Below are 20788 nucleotides of genomic sequence, written 5' to 3' on the forward strand. Positions count from 1 at the left end.
AAAAAGAAAACAAAAAGAGATCTCTTCTAAAACAACTTAGGGCACACTTCCAACTAAATTCTTCAGGGAAAATGTTAGATTCATTTGCTGATAAGCAAGACACAGCAGCTTCCCTACACTTCTGGAGCACCAAAGGCAAACAGGAAGAGCTGATTCATCAGCAATCTCCATATCCTAATATCCTGGGAGGCCATTTGCAGCAGAAATATATCCAGCTCTTCTGGGGTCCCCCTTCTTTGCACAGTGAATCTTTGATGCCTGCTGTCCTGGTCTCAGGTGGCTGTCTTTCAATCTTTGTCTTCAATAGAATCTCAAGTGCCCCTGCAATCCAAATTGAGGATGGAGAATCCCCACTGCTTTCCCATCCCCTATCTCTGTCCCTGTCTGAGAGGAAGCTTCAAACCTTGCCTGAAACTCTGTCTGAATCCCAGCCCCCACATCTCACTCAGATCCAGTCCCAGGCCCACCTGAAATCTGCACTCCCAAATCTACCCCCTTCTGTCTCAGTCCACATTAAGAGCTGTGGAGTGTCTTTCCATAGACTCCAGAATGAGGCACGGAGTTTTGATCCAACTGAAATTAACTGCCTGGAGTGGCACGTGTTGCAGAAGCAACAGGATGGTTTGTGGGGTTTACCCATTGTGGTCCAAAGATCTCAGGAGGCTTTTTGCTCTCCAGCTCCCAACTCTCCTCAGTACCACCAGGTCTCTCAGGTCCACGTTCCAGTCTCTATCATTGCTGGACATTTTCCTCTCAATAGTGAGATGCAGAAGAAACTAGAACACCACCTTCGAAAAAGGCTCATTCAACATCGTTGGGGCCTGCCCCGCAGGATCCATGATTCTCTGTCTCTAATGAAGCCTCCAGGCGAACTTTCAGAGGTATCTGAGTCAAAGAGCAGTTATGGACTCTCATGGCTCTCTGTGTTCAAGCGTGAGAACAGCAAAGATCTAAAGAGTGTTGGATTGAGCCTCTCAGAAAGTGTCTATGAGAAAAGCTCAGAGATGCTTCAGCTAGAGGAGGGTCAGGGACATAGCCTGGAGAATGGCCCAAAACACCATTTGTTGAAGGACTCAGAAGTTTCCTTTGTTAAAGATCTGGAGTCTGACTCTGAAAATGACTTAGGAGGTCACATGGTGAGTCTTTCAGGGAATAATTCAAGGGCCTCAAGGGTGAGCCTGGAGCAGAGGAAATTGGAAAATACTCTGGAAGTACATTTGAGCAAGAAGTTTGAGCAAATCAATGAGGACAGGATCCCTGTGGCTGTACACTCTTCATGGCATGCTGTCAAGCAGACATTACCTCCTCCTGCGAAATCCCACACCCAAATGAAACAACAAAATTTGACACAATGGGTGGCGGGTGACTCCTGCCTGAATACCTCTCAGGAGCTTTCCTTCATTGACTCCAGAATGCAAGAGGTACTAGAAGCCCATGTTAAAAGGCTTGCTTTGAGGAGGTTGTGGGCCTTCCCAACAAGATCCTTGAATCCATAGAGATCCTTAAATTGAAAGAGGCCTCGTCCTGCGCCTCTCTCCATCCTAACATTCCCTCTGCAATCACCATTGTTTCTGGGATGGACGCCAAAGCTAAGGCTTCTGAGACCTTTAGAAAGAGCACTCAAACTTTTCAGGTTGATGAAGTGCTAACAACAACTTCAGTCCCCATTGTAGATCATTCTCTCCCTGCCACCTCACCTGTGGGCAAGGAAGGACAGGGCACCAAGAGACGATCACCCTCTGATGTCAATCACGAGCTTGCACAGGACTTTCAAACAACTGAGGATGGCAGTCAGTTGCTTCTGCCCCTTACATATAGCACTGAAGACAACATGAGTCAGAGTGAGACTGTCACAACCGATAGATGCAGCCCAGAGCTCCCCATAAGTCAAGACAGGGCTGGGCATGAGCCAAGGGACCAGCAAGTGAGTTTCAGTGATAGAAGAGAAATGCTTCAGGACAAAGGGATGGTAGAGAAAAATTTAAAACAATTTTTCATTTTCACTGTGTCCAGGGAGATATTCAAGGCTGAGGAGCTCTATGCTGAACAGTCACAAATGAGTGATGACTCTGAAAAGATAAATATGAATACCAGTGAAATAGAAATTCCCTTGACCACTAAATGTCCCCCATCACCAGAAATACCAGTTCTCCATGACCCGATTTCACATCTTAACAAACAACTGTTTGATGAGTTGAAGTGTAAAGTGGAATCCAAGGAGCATAGACAGTCTCAAGGCTATTCCACGGATATGTCTCTTACCTCAGAGAACTTGTCTTTAAAGGCCCCACTGACTCATGCCCAGAGCATATCTAGTGGGAACATGTCAGATTCCCAGGTGTTGCATATCCACTTGGAGGACAAAGGGATGCAGCGGCAGGAGCCTTGGGTACCTAAGCATGTTTTACGAAAGTGTCAGGATAAGAATTTTCCACCAGCTGCAAAAAGAGTGAACTCTCAGAGACTTGAAACAGGGGAGTTTGGTGGAGGGGATGCAGGGTTGGGGACTGCCCGAGTCAGAAAGAGTTATCGTGCTCAGGTCAGGAAATTAGAGGAGACTCTTGGGAGCAAGTCCTCTCAGTGCTGGTTACAGATGCAACAGTCTCCTTCTGAAAGTCTTTTCAGAAAAACAATGAAGCACCTTTTGCAATGGCTTCATCCTAGGGCACAATGTAAAGAGCAGGGAATTTTCTTGGAAAAACGTAGTTCCATGTCAGCTTCTGTGAAGAGCAGAGGACCAGTTAAAAGTAGAGCAAGGGTGACTGAAGCTCAGAATCTCATGGCAGACATTGGAAAGTTCATGGAGGAGAAAATGGGGTGGAGGCATGGAGGAGATATCACCTTCCCTCCCTGAAGAAGTTTGAGGAAATTCAGTACAAGGCAAGACTGAAGACCCAAGCAGAGCCCATCCAGGGGCATCCTTTCAACTATAGGGCTCCCTTCCATAAAGTGACAAATACCGATGGCAACAGAGCCGTCCTACATGTGCTAGAGACAGGAACAAACACCCCCAGAAAGTTGTAGGATTCAAGGACCAGCTGTTGTGTCAGAGTTATTCCCCATCCACAACTATCAAGGAGCTGGAGTTCCTTCCAAGCCCCACCTGCATGCCTCAAGAATGCCAGGTGGCTCAGGCTGCCTTCACCACTGCTGGAGGCAGCCACAGAGATTTGTCTTTCCTATTGAGGCAGGAAATGCTTCACCAGTGCTTCAAATAGCACTTCCAGGGAGGAAAATTCCCCCCACCCCCAAGAATAACTCATTCTTTGTTGAGAATATAGATTTTCTCCAATAAATGTTTCTTCTAAGAATGGTATCTTCTCTGTGTACTGTGGGGCATGGGTTTTGGGTATCTCAGGGCTTGTGTTTAGGAAATGGAAGGAATTAGTTTAGCTCTTACTGATCACCTCCTTTGGCTTCTATAAAGGGTGATCAGTTCTCTGGAGCTCTTGGTGAAGAACAGACATCTCTTTCTTCAAACATGAAGAACAGACATGTTTGATATTCTCAAACATCCCCTCCCTCTCTGATGAAGTATTAGGAGAGGGAATCTGTTCTTCAGATTCATTATGGCTAATTTTCATTAGCCATAATGAAAATGTATAGAAACCATCACCTTCCTCTTCTTTAACTGCTTCATATCTTTTGGAGCAGTAGTGAAGAAAGGTCTTCCATATCTGAAAAGAGTCAGGGACAGGTATATTTCCCCAGAAAATAGTGGCTTAATTGTTTTTTCAGAGAAAGTTGTCAGTTTCCAGAGGATCACAGGTGGGTGGACCTTGAATTGGGGTGTCTGGAGGGTTATTGCTTTGGTAGATACTGGGATGGTTGGGATAGGGCCTAAGAACAGGGTAGATGATGCTTATGAATCTGTTCTATGGGGCATGTTCAAGTACTTTGAACTTGACATTGAGGTTTTCCCATTAGTACAGTACCTTGAGGAAATGGTTCCCCATCCAGGGTAATTCTTCAGACTGCCAGGATTGATGGCATCTTTTCTAGGCAATCACCTGGTCATAAGAGTGAGAAAGGAAGAATAGAATAAAGAGGTGAAAGAAAGACCTTGCTAGTGGAACAAAACAAAGGTCTCTGCCCCATCATCCCTATATCATGATCCTGTCCACCTTCCATTTCTCCTGTCTGAACCAGGCACCACCCTAAAGTTGATCAGGGCACTGTAGAGCATACTGATGCCATTTTTGGTGGAAGTTTACATGGGGCTGTTCTTTGAGAAGTCAAAAAGTAGCAGCAGGGATGTTGTCAGGCCTGGCATCACCTGCTTTAGGGAAGATGATCTTGGTGCCTTCCTTCCAGCTACCCTTGATGACAACGTGCAAGATCCTTGCTCTTAGTGTTCACAGTTTTCTCATCAGGATGGATGTGCCACTTTGTGATCTTCAAGGACTTGGTGGAGGACAGGGCACCCAAAACTGATGCAGCACAGGTGAGTCCTAGACCATGCACCATTGTTACAAAGACATTTGGTGGCTCACCATGGATCCTTATGGAATGTTCTTTAGATCAAGACTACACACATACCAGCCCTTAAAATAGGGGTCCAGGGGGAAGGAAACTTCGTTTGCATGCAGACTAGATTTCAAGAATGGGATGTGCTTCCAAGAAGGCACTTTGAAGTAGTGTTTCCAAAAAGGCTTACGAATGCTGGATGTCTAAAAGAAAAAACAAGATGTCCATTAGAGCTCTTTCTCACTACCATACTTCTGCCTTCTTGTCCAGAGTCATTGACCCTTCAATGTCTGAAGCTTAAGGTTACAGAAAATACCAATTATGTGGAGGCCCTGGGGAGGGACACAAGGTTGGATGAGACCCAGGGCAGGGAAATTGAAGCAGGGAGGGGAATCAGTGGGAGACTCCAGCTTCTACGAGGAAGGACCATCCAATAAATTAGCTCCCCAAATACTACCCTACCTCATTTTAGGGTCCTTTATCTCCTTTCCAGTTCAGTTATGCCCTCAGTCTTTTTAGAAATTATACCAAGAACACAACTGCCTTCTGAAATAATACAGTCTAACTTGTTACCCTTTGATCTCAATTTTCCACCATGTGCCCGTGATATGCCAATTGTTCAATTTAAGAACTGCAGATCATTAATTTTCCACATTATCCTGACCTGTCTGCCAAACTCTTCATTTCCTTCCTCTCTAAGGTACACTTCACGGCCCACCACATAACCAACATTTGAAAAGACCCACTCTAAATGGGCCCATTCCATCGTCCTTTAATTCCTCCTATCAAAATTCTATCTCTCTGCCTTTTCGAGAAATGCCCTCCTATATGTGAGTGATCACTACTGGATAGAATCACAGAACTGACTACATTGGTCCCACAGTAAAATTCTAGTCAGCCCCAGTACGATCTGAAAATCATTCATTCCACAAATAATTATCAAGTGCTTCTATGTGCTTGGCACTCTTCTAAGCATGTGGGATTCAACAGTGAACAAAACAAACAGAACTCCCTGTTCTGGTGAAGCTTAGATAATTGTTTCACTTTCCTCAAACTTAGGTGATTTCCATTTGCTCAGCAGATGTGCTAGACTCACCATTCAGAGAAACTGGGAGCTATCAGATGGGAACTTTCCAACAAGAGCCATAAAAAGTACTGTCACCCATCCTTTTCTTCTTCTTACCTGTTGTGTGGAAAGCGGTTTCCATCAGTGGTCCCCACCTTCCAGGAACTACATACCTCCTGAAATTTCTTTATGGAAAGCTGAACTTTCCTCATGAGGCACTTAACCTCTTGTTTTTAAAGCTTTACATTATAGAAATGTTCAAGCAGACACAAGAGCAGATACAAAATATAATTCTCCATGTACCACTCACACAACTTTTATAATCATTTGATACATATTTTTTCCTTAATCATAGTACAAAAGTCCATTTGAAATCCTTGCCATCCCTCTCATAGAAGCTATGGTATGTACTGTTCTAGTTTGCTAGCTGCTGGAATGCAACACACCAGAGATGGATTGGCTTTTAATAAAAGGGGATTTATTTTGTTAATTCTTCAGAGGAAAGGCAGCTAACTTTCCACTGAGGTTCTTTCTTACGTGGAAGGCACAGGATGGTCTCTGCTGGTCTTGTCTCCAGGCCCCTGGGTTCCTACAACTTTTCCCGGGGTGACTTCTTTCTGCATCTCCAAAGGCCTGGGCTGAGCTGCAAGTGCTGAGATGAGGAATGCTGAGCTGCTTAGGCTGTTACCTTGCGCTCTCTCATTTAAGCACCAGCCAATTAAGTCAAACGTCACTCATTGCAGCAGACACACCTCCTAGCCCACTGCAGATGTAATTAGCAACAGATGAGGTTCACGTCCCATTGGCTTATGGCCGCAGCAACAAGACTAGGTATGCTCAGCTGGCCAAGTTGACAACTGATTCTAACACATGTACCCTCTGCCTTGTGCATTCCTTTGACGTTTATCACAGAAGACACACACTTTTCTACAACAGATGTACATAGCATTGGTGACGAAAAATCGTTGTGCTTTATAAGCTTTGGCTATCAGTTCTGCTTTGCTCTTTCGTCAACTCCTCAGAGTCATTGGAGTGAATTCCTTCTCTTCCCCATCCACCCCAAAATACAAGAGGCAATCTTACAAGCAATATTACACAATATTGCAGTTCCTTAATCACACAGTAACTATGTCATGCAAAAAGTATACAAGTAGAGGGTGGGCCATGGTGGTGCAGGAGGCAAGAATGCTTGCCTGCCATGCCAGAGGACCCAGGTTTGATTCCCGGTGCCTGCCCATGTAAAAAAAAAAAAAAAAAAAAAAATATATATATATATATGTAGAAAACTATACCTGTTGATAAAAATTTGAGATTGCTATGTAAATGCTTTGAAATATTTAGGAGAAAACGTTTTTCCTTCCACACATTTGAAATGAATAATTTGGCTTCTAGTTCAATGCAGAGGATGAAACATGTTTATCTCCAACAGCCATTAAACCTAAAGGATAACATGAAAAGATGCTCCACACCATTAGTCATTGGGGGAAATACGAGTCAAAACCACAATAAGCTATCACTTCACAACCACCAGAATGGCTAGAATAAAAAATATAGACAAAAACAAGTGTTGGCAAAGATATGAGAAATTATAGCTCTCATATGTTGCTGGTTGGTATATATACATTGCAGCTGTTTTGGAAAACAGTCTGGCAGTTCCTCAAATAATTAAACAATTCCCATACAACCCAGAATACTACTACTAGGTATTTACCCAAAAGAAATGAAAACATATACCTAACAAAAACTTGTACACAAATGTTCATGGTAGCATTACTCATAATAAGTAAAAGGAGAAAACAATCCAAATGTCCATCAACAGATAAATGTATAAACAAAATGTGGTATAGCCATATAACGGAATATTTTTCAGGTATGCAATAGTGAAGTACTTATACGTGCTACAGTTTGAAAGAAGCCAGAGAAAAAAAGAACACATGTTTCCATTCACATGAAATGTAGAGAATAGGAAAATCTCTTGAGATAATGTAGATTAGTGGTTACTTAGGGTTGGGGATGGGGTGGAGAAATAGTGGGGTGACTGTTAACTGGGAATGGGGTTTCTTTTTGAGGTGACGAAAATGTTCTAAAACTGACTGTGGTGGCAGTTGCACATATCTGTGAATAAACTGAAAACCAGTGAATTTTATATTTTAAATGGGCAAATTTTATAGTATCTGAAATATATCTCAATAAAGCTATAAAAAGTAAAGAATTAAGGGCAGTGCAATGGGGTGGCTCAGTGGCAGAATTCTCACATGTTATGCCGGAGACCCGGGTTCGATTCCCAGAGCCTGCCGATGCCAAAAAAAAAAAAAAAAAAAAGTGTAAAAGTAAAGGATTAAAAAAGAATATACCTTCATGGATGACAAAGAAACAGGAGAGGATACATCAAAAGACGTCAACCAACTTTTGGAAGATGGAAATCCAGTAGAGGAGTGTGACTTGGGAGAGCAGAGGAAGCACCTGCAAAACAATTCACACCCCCAACCCCCAAAAACCAACAACCTCGTGGCACTGAATAAGAAAGAAATTGGGATTTACACGCCATAAACATGATTCTTTGAATTTTTGTTTCTTTTTGTATTTTTAAAATGTTGTGCTTAATTTAAAAAATCATGCTACTTTACAGTATTTTTGTAAAACCCTGTCGAATATTAGCATGCTTCAGTTGTACTAAAGGATCCCGGGTTTTTTTTGTGTGTGGGTTTTGCTTGTTTGTTTTTGGCTTGGACAGAATATGATACAAGTGGTTCAAAGTCTGCGTTGCACACTTTACTTTGGTAAAGCTTTGGTGGTGACAACCACAAGAACGAAAATCAGAAACTTCAAAAATTGGAAAAATTCAGGGTGACATAGTCAATGATCCATTTTTTTTAAGTATGTATTTGGAGAGATGTTACATGAATATAAAAAACAACTATATGCTCTTTTTTCCCGATTCACCTAGTATTAACATTTTGACCCACTTTGTTCTCTCTCTCTTCTCTACACACACACACACACACACGAGAATACATCTTCCCCTTAACCCTTGAATATTTCATTGTATATTAAGAAAAATGATATTCTCTTAGGCACAGTACAGTTATTACCTTCTATAATCTTAACATTGACATAAAACTTTTAATTAATCTCATATCCATATTCCAGTTTTGTCTGTTTATCCAGTAATGTCTTTTATGGCATTTAAAAAAATCTCCTTTACAGGATCCTGTCTAGAATCATGTATTTATCATGTGTCTTTAATCTCCTTTAACCTGGAACAGTTTCTCAGATTTTCTTTTTTATGACATGGTCATTTTTGAAGAATATATTCAATATGATCTTTTTATAGCCCCTTCTCACATGGGATTTTTTTCTGTATCTTGCTCAGACTTTAAAGAATGTTTCTACTGTTGTGAGTCCTAAGGACCTGAGGGGAAGTTATATATAAAGACAATGTCAGAGATGGAAGGCTATTGAAGGGTATTGGAGAGATTTTTATGAACAGAGAGACCTGATGCCATCAAGGGAGGGTAGATGAGAGGGAGTGGGCTTGAAGTATAATTCCTTTGGTGTGGAGACAATGGAAAAGCTGCGGGTGCAGGAGAACACAAGCAAAGAAAGGAACTATCATTACTGGTAAACTCATCATGTTGGAGAAAATATTGGGCATCCTGAAGCAGAATTAGAGGGGGAATGTAGGATAGCAAAATAATGACAGGATTAATTTCAGCAGCATATAATCTGTATGATGTAGTTGTAAGGGTTATGACTCCATTAAATGTATGGCTATTATGAGAACCTAAAACCATCAACAAAGTTAAACTGTCATTTAAAAAAAAACAGAGGCGCTATGATGGTTTGGAACTGTATGTACCCTAGAAAAACCTGTACTTAAATTTAATCCATTCCTATGGGTGTGAACCCATTGTACGTAAGACTTTTTGTTGAACCTGCTTCACTTAGTGTGAACTCACCTTATTCGGGATGGGTCTTAATCCTATTACTTTGTAAGAGAATGGGTCTAAATCCTATTACTTTAGAATAGAATTTCTCACACAGAGAGAAAGTCAGAGGGAGTAAGAAGCTGAAACAGAACACAGAACAGAAGGAAGAACCAGCAGAGGCTGCCTTGTGCCTTGCCACGTGGTAGAGGAACCAAGGATTGCCTGCAGCTGTTTTTCAGGAATAAAGCATCACATTGCTGGTGCTTTGACTTGGACATTTTCTCGACCTCAAAACTGTAAGCTAATAAATTCCCATTGTTCAAGATGAAAATGTCATGGTATTTGCTTGGAGCAGCTTAGGAAACTAATACAGGAACCAATAGGAATTTTGGTGAAAAGTTAGAAAGTAGATAGGAAAAATCATAAAATCTTTCATAGGTTTGAAAGCCACTGGTGGGATTTAAAACAAAAGGTACTGCTCAATATAATTTCAATTTCTGCTCCAAATCAGGATGTGTTTGGCTTTGCAGGTTATGGTCTAGCACAATTGCTCTGTATCATTGGGAAAGAATTTCTGCTCGGCAGCAGAAAGGGAAAGAAGCAGGATGGGACACCGCATGGGTGGAGAGGACTAGATCTGAGAGCCCTTAGGGACAGAGCAGCCTAAAAGGGATTTAGGAAGGGAAGAATTATTGAAAGATTTTTAAGTTCTTTGCTCAGGGATTTGCCATGCCCTTATCTCCCTCTGTCACAGTTTCTGGTTTTAGGTACAGGGTACTCTGCTTTCTGTTGTTTTTTGGTGAATGTGGATTCTCTTGGGGGAAGCATGGAGGGTTGCTGCTGAGTTATATGTCTGGTTTGATAGAAGTAAATAACACATTATGCATGCAGGGAGGTGAAACTGAAGACAGCAGATCTTGAGAGTGCAAATTCCTGAGAATTAACAAAAACTCCAGGGAGAACATCAGACTTTCCAAGATTATGGAGGGTTTCAAGTCACCAAGCAATAAAGGGGTTCTCAGGTAATATCTAGGTTATAGGTGGGATAAATAGAAAATGTCACTAAGGTATGTTATAATGAAAGGGTGGAGTTGGAGGGTAGGATGGAATTGGAGGGTAGGGTGGAGGGATGTAAGGAGTCCAGGAGGGCTAGACAGATCTGCTGGGCTGGATGGTGGCGGGAAGGGCTATGGGTTCATCTTCTTTGTGTTACCCCTCCCCCACTCTCAAGAACCTTGATATCTGTGCCACAGCTCTGTGATGTGGGTGTGGAACTTGGGTCTAGAATGTACAAACTTAGTGCCTAGCAGCATGAGGCTCCAATGCCCTTCCCATGATGAGGACTACTACCTTTGTCTGATGACCCTTAATGAACCATGCCTGAGCACCAGCTCAATTTATGCGGTATTGATCCTATCTTTGTCTTCCTGTGTGGGGTGGGGTTATTCCTTCTATTGTGCTTCCTAAAGGGGAATCCACATTTTTCAATATTTTGGAAACAAAGAGTCATCAATCAGGTAAGGAAACCTTATGCCCAGAGCCCCTCAGAGATTTTAAAGCTTACTTCTTTTTAATATATGCATTTAATGCTATAAATTTCCCCCCGAGCACTGCTTTTCATGCATCCTACAAATTTTAAGTTGTATTTTCATTTTCATTCCGTTCAAAATATTTTAAAATTTCTCTTGAGATTTCTTCTTTGACCTATATATTATTTAGAAGTGTGTTGTTTAATATCCAAATGTTTTGGGATTTTTTTCCAGCTATCTGTCTGTTATTGATTTCTTGTTTAATTCCATTTCACCTGAGAATATACTTTGCATGATTTCTATTCTTTTATACTTGTTAAGGTAATATTTTATGGCCCACAATGTGGTCTACCTTGGTGAATGTTCCATGTAAGCTTGAAAAGAATGTGTATTCTCCTGGTGTATGAAGTATTTTAAAAATTTCAAATTGATCCAATTGATTGATGGTGCTTTTCAAGCCAATTATAGCGTTACCGATTTTCTACCTGCGTGTTCTATCAATTGCTGGAAGGAGTAGTTGAAACCTTCAACTATAATAGTGAATTTATATATTTCTCCTTGAAGTTCTATCAGGTTTTTCTTCCACATTCTTCGATGCTCTGTTGTTAGATGCATATATGTTGAGGACTTTTATGTCTTCTTAGAGAGTTGAACCCTTTATCATTATGTAATGCCCCTTTTTATTCCTGATGATTTTTCTTGAAGTCTGCTTTGTCTGCAATTAATATTGCTATTCCACCTTTCTTTTGATTAGTGCTGGCATGGTATATCTTCCTCTATCCTTTTACTTTTTTTTTTTTTTTTTTTTTTGGCATGAGCAGGCTCCAGGAATTGAACCCAGGTTGAAAATTCTGCCACTGAGGCACTGCTGCACTGCCCTCTAATCTTTTAACTATCTGTGTCTTTAAAGTGGATTTTTGTAGACAGCATATAGTTGCTTCTTGCTTATTTTATCCTCTTCGATAATATCTGTATTTAATTGATGTATTTAGATGACTGTGGTAGTTAGGTTCAGGTGTCAACTTGGCCAGGTGATGGATGGATCCTAGTTCTGTTGCTGTGGTCTTGAATCATTAGTATGTGAAATTCATCTATGGCTGGTTACATCAGCAGTTGGCTAAGGGAAATGAGTGAGTTTTAACATAATTAGCTGGAGGCTTAAAAGAGAGAGGTCAGAAGAGAGCTCAAAGCAGCACAGCCCGAGTAGCTCAGCATACCTCATCTCAGCACTCACAGCTCAGCCCAGACGTTAGGAAATGCAGAAAGGAATCCCCTCTGGGAAAGCTGTTGGAACCCAGAAGCCAGGAGAGAAGGCCAGCAAAAGCTGCCCTGTGTAACAGAGAACTCAGATGAAAGTTAGCTGCCTTTTCTCTGAAGAATTATAAGTTCTTAACTAAATAAATCCCCTTTTATTAAAAGCCAATCCATTTCTGGTGTGTTGCTTTCTGACAGGTTTGGCAGACTAAAACAACCATTCACACTTGAAGTGATTTTTTTTTTTTATTTAGTGGTGTTAATATCTACCATGTTTGAAACTGTTTACTATTCATTGCATGTAATACTAGCTTATTTTTCCACACTTTTTCTGCTTTTACTGGTTTTAAATGAGCATGTCATATGATGTTCTCTCCTCTCTTAGCATGTCAGTTATATTTAAAAAAAATATTTCAGTGGTTACTCTAGAATTTGCAATATACCTTTACAACTAATCTAAGTTCACTTTCAAATAACATTACACTCCTTCACAGTGAAGTGCCTTATCAGAGTATTCCCAATTCCTTCCTCCTGTACCTTATACACATTGCTATCACCCATTTCACTTATCCCTAAGCTATAGTCATTCAATATATTGTTGCTATTATTATTATTATTTTTTAATTTTTTTTATTAATCAAAAAAAAGAAAAGAAATTAACACAACATTTAGAAATCATTCCATTCTACACATGCACTCAGTAATTCTTAGTATCATCACATAGATGTATGATCATCATTTCTTAGTACATTTGCATCGATTTAGGAAAAGAACTAGCAAAACAGCAGGAAAAGATATAGAATGTTAATATAGAGAAGAGAATTAAAATAATAATACTAATAAAATATATATATATATAAAAAGGAAAAAGAAAAAAAAAACAAAAGATACAAACACACAAGCAAACAAACAAAAAACCATATTTTAGGTGCAGCTTCATTCAGTGTTCCAATCTAGTTACATTACACTTAGGTATTATTGTGCTGTCCATTTTTGAGTTTTTGTATCTAGTCCTGTTGCACAGTCTGTATCCCTTCAGCTCCAATTACCCATTATCTTACCCTGTTTCTAACTCCTGCTGGTCTCTGTTACCAATGATATATTCCAAGCTGATTCTCAAATGTCGGTTCACATCAGTGGGACCTTACAGTATTTGTCCTTTAGTTTTGGGCTAGACTCACTCAGCATAATGTTCTCTAGGTCCATCCATGTTATTACATGCTTCATAAGTTTAGTCTGTCTTAAAGCTGCATAATATTCCATTGTAGGTATACGCCACAGTTTGTTTAGCCACTCGTCTGTTGATGGACATTTTGGCTGTTTCCATCTCTTTGCAGTTGTAGATAATGCTGCTATAAACACTGGTGTGCAAATGTCCGTCTGTGTCTTTGCCCTTAAGTCCTTTGAGTAGATACCTAGCAGTGGCATTGCTGGGTCGTAATCCATTATGCCATTCTATGTCTTTTGATTGGGAAATTCAGTCCATTAACTTTTAGTGTTATTACTGTTTGGATAATATTTTCCTCTACCATTTTGGCTTTTGTATTATATATATCATATCTGATTTTCCTTCTTTCTACACTTTACTCCATACCTCTCTCTTCTGTCTTTTCGTATCTGACTCTAGTGCTCCCTTTAGTATTTCTTGCAGAGCTGGTCTCTTGGTCACAAATTCTCTCAGTGACTTTTTGTCTATAAATGTTTTAATTTCTCCTTCATTTTTGAAGGACAATTTTGCTGGATATAGGAGTCTTGGTTGGCAGTTTTTCTCTTTTAGTAATTTAAATATATCATCCCACTGTCTTCTAGCTTCCATGGTTTCTGCTGAGAAATCTACACATAGTCTTATTGGGTTTCCCTTGTATGTGACAGATTGTTTTTCTCTTGCTGCTTTCAAGATCCTCTCTTTCTCTTTGACCTCTGATATTCTAACTAGTAAGTGTCTTGGAGAATGCCTATTTGGGTCTAATCTCTTTGGGGTGCGCTGCACTTCTTGGATCTGTAATTTTAGGTCTTTCATAAGAGTTGGGAAATTTTCAGTGATAATTTCTTCCATTAGTTTTTCTCCTCCTTTTCCCTTCTCTTCTCCTTCTGGGACACCCACAACACGTATATTTGTGCGCTTCATATTGTCATTCAGTTCCCTGAGTCCCTGCTCAAGTTTTTCCATTCTTTTCCCTATAGTTTCTGTTTCTTTTTGGAATTCAGATGTTCCATCCTCCAGTTCACTAATTGTAGCTTCTGTCTCTTTAGATCTACCATTGTAGGTATCCATTGTTTTTTCCATTTTTTCTTCTTTGTCCTTCACTCCCACAAGTTCTGTGATTTGTTTTTTCAGATTTTCTATTTCTTCTTTTTGTTCAGCCCATGTCTTCTTCATGTCCTCCCTCAATTTATTGATTTGGTTTTTGAAGAGTTTTTCCATTTCTGTTCATATATTCAGCATTAGTTGTCTCAGCTCCTGTATCTCATTTGAACTATTGGTTTGTTCCTTTGACTGGGCCATATCTTCAATTTTCCGAGCGTCATCCATTATTTTCTGCTGGTGTCTGGGCATTTGATCAGATTTCCCTGGGTGTGGGACCCAGCTGGTTGAAAGGTTTTTCTGTGGAATCTCTGGGCTCTGTTTTTCTTTTCCTGCCCAGTAGGTGGCGCTCGTGGTGGTCGTTTGTCTGCGGGGCAGTCGGCCCGGGAAACCGTGCATGGAGGCGGGGGTCGCTGGCCGCGGCTTGGGGGAGTGCCGGTCCAAATTGCCCAGCTGGCCCGAGACGCCAAGCGTGACGGGAGGGCCCCGCTATCCAATGTTCCCAGTCAGACCGGGGAGCCACGTGCGTGGAGGGGACCCCAGTCACCAGCCGCCCCGGCCGGGAAAACGTGCGCCCCTCGGGTATCTCACCGCAGCGGATTCTCCCTGCCCGTTCAGCTGTTCCAGAATGGGGTACGCTGTCTTTTTGGTCTCTGTCGTGACTCCGGGAGCTGTTTCGTATTGTTTCTGTTTCTTTAGTTGCTTTTCTGGAGGAGGAACTAAGACCCGCGCGTCTTACTAAGCCGCCATCTTCTCCGGAAGTCCGCTATTATTATTTTGAACAAGCTATTATCTTTTAAAGCAGTTAAGAATAAGGAATAAGATTTTTTTTTTTTTTTTTTTAAGAGAGAGGGAGGAAAGGAAGGAAAGAAAGACAGAGAAGGAAGGAAGGATGGAAGGGAGGAAGAAAGGGAAACCTCTTTATTTTTATTATATTTTGTTTGTTTGTTCGTTTCTCACATGGGCTGGGGCCGGGAATCGAACCGGGGTCCTCCGGCATGGCAGGCAAGCACTCTTGCCCGCTGAGCCACCGCGGCCCGCCCAAGGAATAAGATTTTATTTTACCTTCATTTATTCCTTTTCCCATGTTCTTCCTTTCTTTACATAAATCTGAGTTATTCTTTCTCCATGAAGAATTTCTTTTAACATTTCTTGCAGGGTAGGTTTGTTGGTGATGAATTCCATCAATTTTTGTTTGTGTGAGAAAAATCTCTATTTCACTGGAGAGTAGAAACTAAAGTTGGCTGTTTTTTTTCTTTCAACACTTTAAATATTTCACTCCACTCTCTTCCTGCTTGCATGGTTTATATCAAGAAGTCTATAATTCTTATCCTTGTTCCTCCATAATTTAAGGTGTTAAGATTTCTTTCTTTCAAGATTTTCTCGTTGTCTTTGGTTTCCTGCAGTTTGAATATATATGAAAGGCTTTAAACAACACTGTATCCCATCCTTCCTTTCTTTCTTCCTTCCTGGTATACTGAAAGAGGTTTCCCTCAGTGGTGTCCCAGCCTCAAAGGAATTATAGTTATTTAAATTTCTGATACAATAATTCTGAGCATATCTGAGTGTGGTTCTGATGCTTGCTTTGCCTATTTAGGCTGTGAATTTTCTTGTCGTTTAGCATACTTTGTAATTTTTTGTTGCAGGCTGGAAATGATGTAGTATTTCAACAGAACTGAGGAGTTCCTTTAGTGTGAGGATAGAATTTGGGCTGTGTTTAATGTTTGCTACAGATATAGGTGTCAGAAGCTTCAGTTTCCTCCAGCATCCTTGTTCTTGTCTCCTTTTGTGCCTTTAGGATCCCTAAGAATTCTTTCTTAAATGGAGCCTGTGCCTTGCATGTCTTTCAGCTTTAATCCATTGTTATTACACTCGAGCCCGGTTGATGTGGGGTAGTAAGGTGTGTGGGGAGGGGAAACATTCTATAATCCTATGGTTAAATCTCAGTCATTATGTGGGACTTTCTCCCTGGGCTTTCTCCCTTTCTCCAGGAGAGAAGGAATGTCTCCTTTCTCTAGACATTCTTAAGGGTTTCTTAGCTTCTCCTCTAGCTCCCCCTTAATTTAGGAACAAAGTCTAGAGGAGGTTGGAGTTGGATAACTTCCCTTCCCAGATGGGATAAGTGTCTAATAAGTCTTTTCTCTTGACAAGTAGGCCTGTTTAATAGAAACCATTCAGAGCATATTTCAAAATAGTCACTCCCCCCACCCCCGCCATCAGTAGCGTTAGGATTTTTTCATGGTTTAGGAATTTTTCATGGTTCTTCACTGTGAGAACCTGGTAGGGTTCCTGGAGGTAATATCTATGAAAGTGTAGGGGACCTCTAATACTGCAACCTCAGAAATTTCTTACTTTCATGCTAGTCCACATAAACCTCTGGCAATTCACCAAAGTGACCATTTAAGTGTCCGAACAGTTTATGGCCCAAAGGCTTCTGTTTCAAGAAAGCAGATCTTGGTTGAGATTCTCTGATTTTACTGGTCTGTGCAGATTTGGGGGAGGTGACTTTCCTGTCACCTCAATTCTCTGGTGGGTCCAATGGAAAGTTATTGACTTTCAGTTTGTTCGGCTCTTTCTGTCCTTAAAGGATGTGAGTGACGACTTCTAAACTCCTTACATGTTGAGGCTGAAACCAGAAGTTACCCCTCAGAGGTTGATTCTTTATTTTCATATTCCTCATCCCATACTTTTAAATGAGTTTGGTGGCTCAGAGAGACATCTGATATGGGAAGTTTCAGGATAGAATATAATATCATCTTTTAGTGGAAGAGGCCAGGCAGGTGTAGAGGTTCCATGGAACTAAGATTTCCATCTGAAAGTCAGATTGTCTATCCAGGTATGGTTTTAGGGTTCCAGGATAAATTCCAAGCACAGTGATTCTGTGGTCCTGGACTGGACTGTTGAGAATTCTGTGTCCCTGCAGGAGAATGAAGTCTCCCAATATTTGATTATCAGCCACATTCCCCTGTCAGGAGTCCTTCCTTCTTTGGAGTTGAGCTGCTCAGGAGAGCAGGGCTGAGCCTCTGAGAGCCTGTGAGTGGAGGCTGGAGTCCAAGCTCTGTCCTCAGCACAGGGTTCTTAGAGGGAGCATATAGGTGACTGATGGTCTCAGCTTCTAGGCCCTCCTTGACCAAAGGACTGCTGGCTGAGGTCATCAGGTGTGGACCTCATAGGTATGATCTTTCTTTGAGTTTTTCAAAGAAGGAAATATTGAAAATATTTTATCACTTTTAAAAATAAAAGAAACACAGAATTCCACTAATTAAAATAGAGACTCCTATTATTTGTGGATAGTGAATGTTTGCACTTCCCAGAGACAGGAGTGGGAGAACTGAGTCCCAGCCCTTACTTTTTTTTCCCTTTGTCTTTCTTAGCATCAGGGCAGAGCCAAGAGGAGATGGAAAGGTGGAACACTGAGAGGTAAAGGTCTGCCTATTCCTCCTGAGCTTTCCAAGGGGGACCCTTTCTCTGTCTCCAAGAGGCTCAGGTCTACATTCTCTGAGGATCTCAGTTGCTAGATACAGTCTCACTCAGAAGGCAGAGCTCTCAGAGGAGAGGCTCATGGGAAGGAAGTCAGAACCTGGGACACTTCTCAGATTCCCTGCTCTGCCCATCCATGGCAAGGAAGTCAGAACCTGGGACACGTCTCAGATTCCCTGCTCTGCCCATCCATGGCATGAAGCAATGATGGACCTGGGCAATGGGTGTAGCTAATAGATAGCCATGTAAGATGTAGAGGAATGACTATTGGTTGGCTTGGAGTTAGAACTTCTGTTTTCTGTCTTTAGACAAGCACTTTAACTTCTTGAATGCTCAGATTCCTTTTTGAGATAACCACAGCTCTCTGTCCCTCACAGCACCATATAATGTGAATCTTCTTACTTCTTACTTCTTATTGACAATTTGACTTTGTCAAAGTCCAAATCACCAAGTGCCCCACTAAGGGAATATTCTAATTTGAGATCCCTGTGTCTCTATCATCAACATTCTTCTGTAACCCATTGTTCTGGTTTTCCAGGTCGGAGAACATGCCAGAGAGATGTAGACAAGGCAAGAAATCTGCTTTCTCCTTTGCAAAGGTGATTAAACACTTCTCTTATTTTCTGTACCCCTCTTTCCAGCAAAGTCTATGGAATTCTAAGACCTCAGTGAAGCCTGGGGCTGGCATGGGAGGAAAATCCATAGAGAACCAAATGTGAATGCTTTGGAAAGAAGGATAAAAGGTATACTATGAGATCAGGGAAGTGGGGGAATGTGAAAGGATAGTCTTCTTTTTTTTTTTTTTTTCACATGGGCAGGCACCGGGAATCAAATCCGGGTCTTCTGGCATCGCAGGCAAGCATTCCTGCCTGCTGAGCCACCGTGGCCCACCCAGGATAGTGTTCTTTGGGTGCATGTACAGTACCAGATCTGCCAGGCTCACATATGTTTGTTCTGGTCCTGGCTGTAGCTTTGTTCCTCCTATCTCTGCAGCCACCTGGGTCAGCGCCTTGATAAGGGCAGGTTTCGTCGACTGTTTTGTCCAGATCCCTTCTGTGAAGTGTATAATAGAGCAACTGCTGAGGTCAATCGGCTACTATTTGGGGAGCCCCAGGAGGAAGCTGCTCCCTCTGTATCTCCTTTGTCTTCTACAGCTTCTGTGACTGAGTCATCACTCTCTCTGCCCTTGGCCCTCTCAGCAGACCCTTCAGCAGACCTAACACCAACCTCTCGACATGAGCCCTGTCCATCTCGCTCCTCCATTCTCTCACCGGACCTGATGACCCCCTTAGTTGACTTTCTTTCACCTTTACCACCTGGTGACACCCTGCCACCAGAGTCTTTCCCCCTTGGATTCCAAATTCCCAGTGGACTATTTTCCCCAACAGCTTGCCTTTCCCCCTCTTCCACCATATCACATTCAGGGAATAGATCCTCCTCTCCAATCAGAGACTGCTTTGTCTCTGAACAGCATCTTTGCATTTGATTCCACCCTTTCTCAAGGTATCAACTTTGCAACAAATTGAAAAAAAAAAAAAGAATACCACTGATTCATTTGCTTGTTATCACACACTGCCAACCTTGTCTGCTTCAGCACCACCAGTCTGTGCTGTAAGTGTGCCTCAATCTCAATCGATCTCAATCTTACTGAAGCCTGTACCAAAGAACTCATCTTCAGATAGCCCTGCTGGGTTGGCTGCTTATGTCCCAACAATCTCAGGCATTGACCCTTCAAGCCTGCCTATTTCAGAATTCCCCTGTTGGCAGACTTGGGTGAAGAACTTATTTCTCCCAACATTAACACCCTCTGATTTTCAACAGAAGCATGTTTCCCCTCATCTATCAGACACCTGTCTCTTGGGAGACTCTGCCTCCAAACATGTAGAGGGCAGTGACACTTCTTTGCTTGGCCTTAAGATTTTGGAGAAGAAAGAAAAGGAGGCCGGAACATTTCCAAATCAACTGCAGCCAGAATACCAACTGACATCTTCAAGGAATTCACTGCAACCATGTGCTGGTGAGCAGGACACCACAGCCCCCCAAATTGGCTGCAAACCAGAACAGCTCCCCATTCTTAAACATCTATTATATGTCAAATTTTGGGGGGAAAACTTCCAACAGAATTATAGCCAGCTTTTCTGGGGTCTCCCCTCTCTGCACAGTGAGTCCCTCGTGGCTACTATCCTGGTCTCTGGCAGCTATTCCCCACTACAGTGTCCTTTTGTGTTATTCAATGGAATCCGTAAGGCCCCCATGGTCCAAATGCAGGATAAAGTGTCCCCACCACTTCCCAAGACCCAGCCCCTACCCATTCCCAATGTATATTCCTTACCCTTACCTCCATCCCAGACCCAGCTACAGCCCCTACATTTCACTCAGGCTCAGCCCCAGGTCCTCCTCCCATCTCCAATCCCAATTCTACCATCATTTTCTCCAGCCCAGATTAGGTCCTGTGAAGTGTCTTTCCACAGAGCCCTGAATGATACACAGTCTCTCATTCCAACTGCAGTTCCTCACATGGAATGGCACTTGTTGCAGAAACAACAAGAACATTTGTGGGGTTTAGCCCCTGTGCTCCAAGAATCTCAAGAAAACTTTTGCCCTTTAGCTCCTAACCTTCCACTGTCCCATAGGTCCTCTCAAGTTTATGTTCCAACATCGATCCTTCCTCAACCTTTTCCTAAAAGCAGGAAAACCCAGGAAGAACGTGAATTCCATGTTCCAAAGAGGTTAATCTCACATGCATGCCCCCTGGCTT

At 41.8% G+C, this 20788-nt stretch overlaps 2 pseudogenes across 1 annotated transcript in view; both read left to right on the forward strand.

Moving 5' to 3' along the window:
• Positions 1-20788, forward strand: part of LOC143690400 (spermatogenesis-associated protein 31D3-like) — a 45920-nt pseudogene that overhangs the window by 2805 nt on the left and 22327 nt on the right. The window contains exons 4-6 of the transcript XR_013179146.1: positions 17925-17970; positions 18569-18629; positions 19024-19911. The product of XR_013179146.1 is annotated as a spermatogenesis-associated protein 31D3-like (transcript). The remainder of the gene's footprint in view (positions 1-17924; positions 17971-18568; positions 18630-19023; positions 19912-20788) is intronic.
• Positions 1460-3282, forward strand: LOC143690994 (spermatogenesis-associated protein 31D1-like; annotated as a pseudogene).

This window comes from Tamandua tetradactyla, chromosome 7 (assembly GCF_023851605.1).
Source record: "Tamandua tetradactyla isolate mTamTet1 chromosome 7, mTamTet1.pri, whole genome shotgun sequence".
NCBI classification, from domain to species: domain Eukaryota; kingdom Metazoa; phylum Chordata; class Mammalia; order Pilosa; family Myrmecophagidae; genus Tamandua; species Tamandua tetradactyla.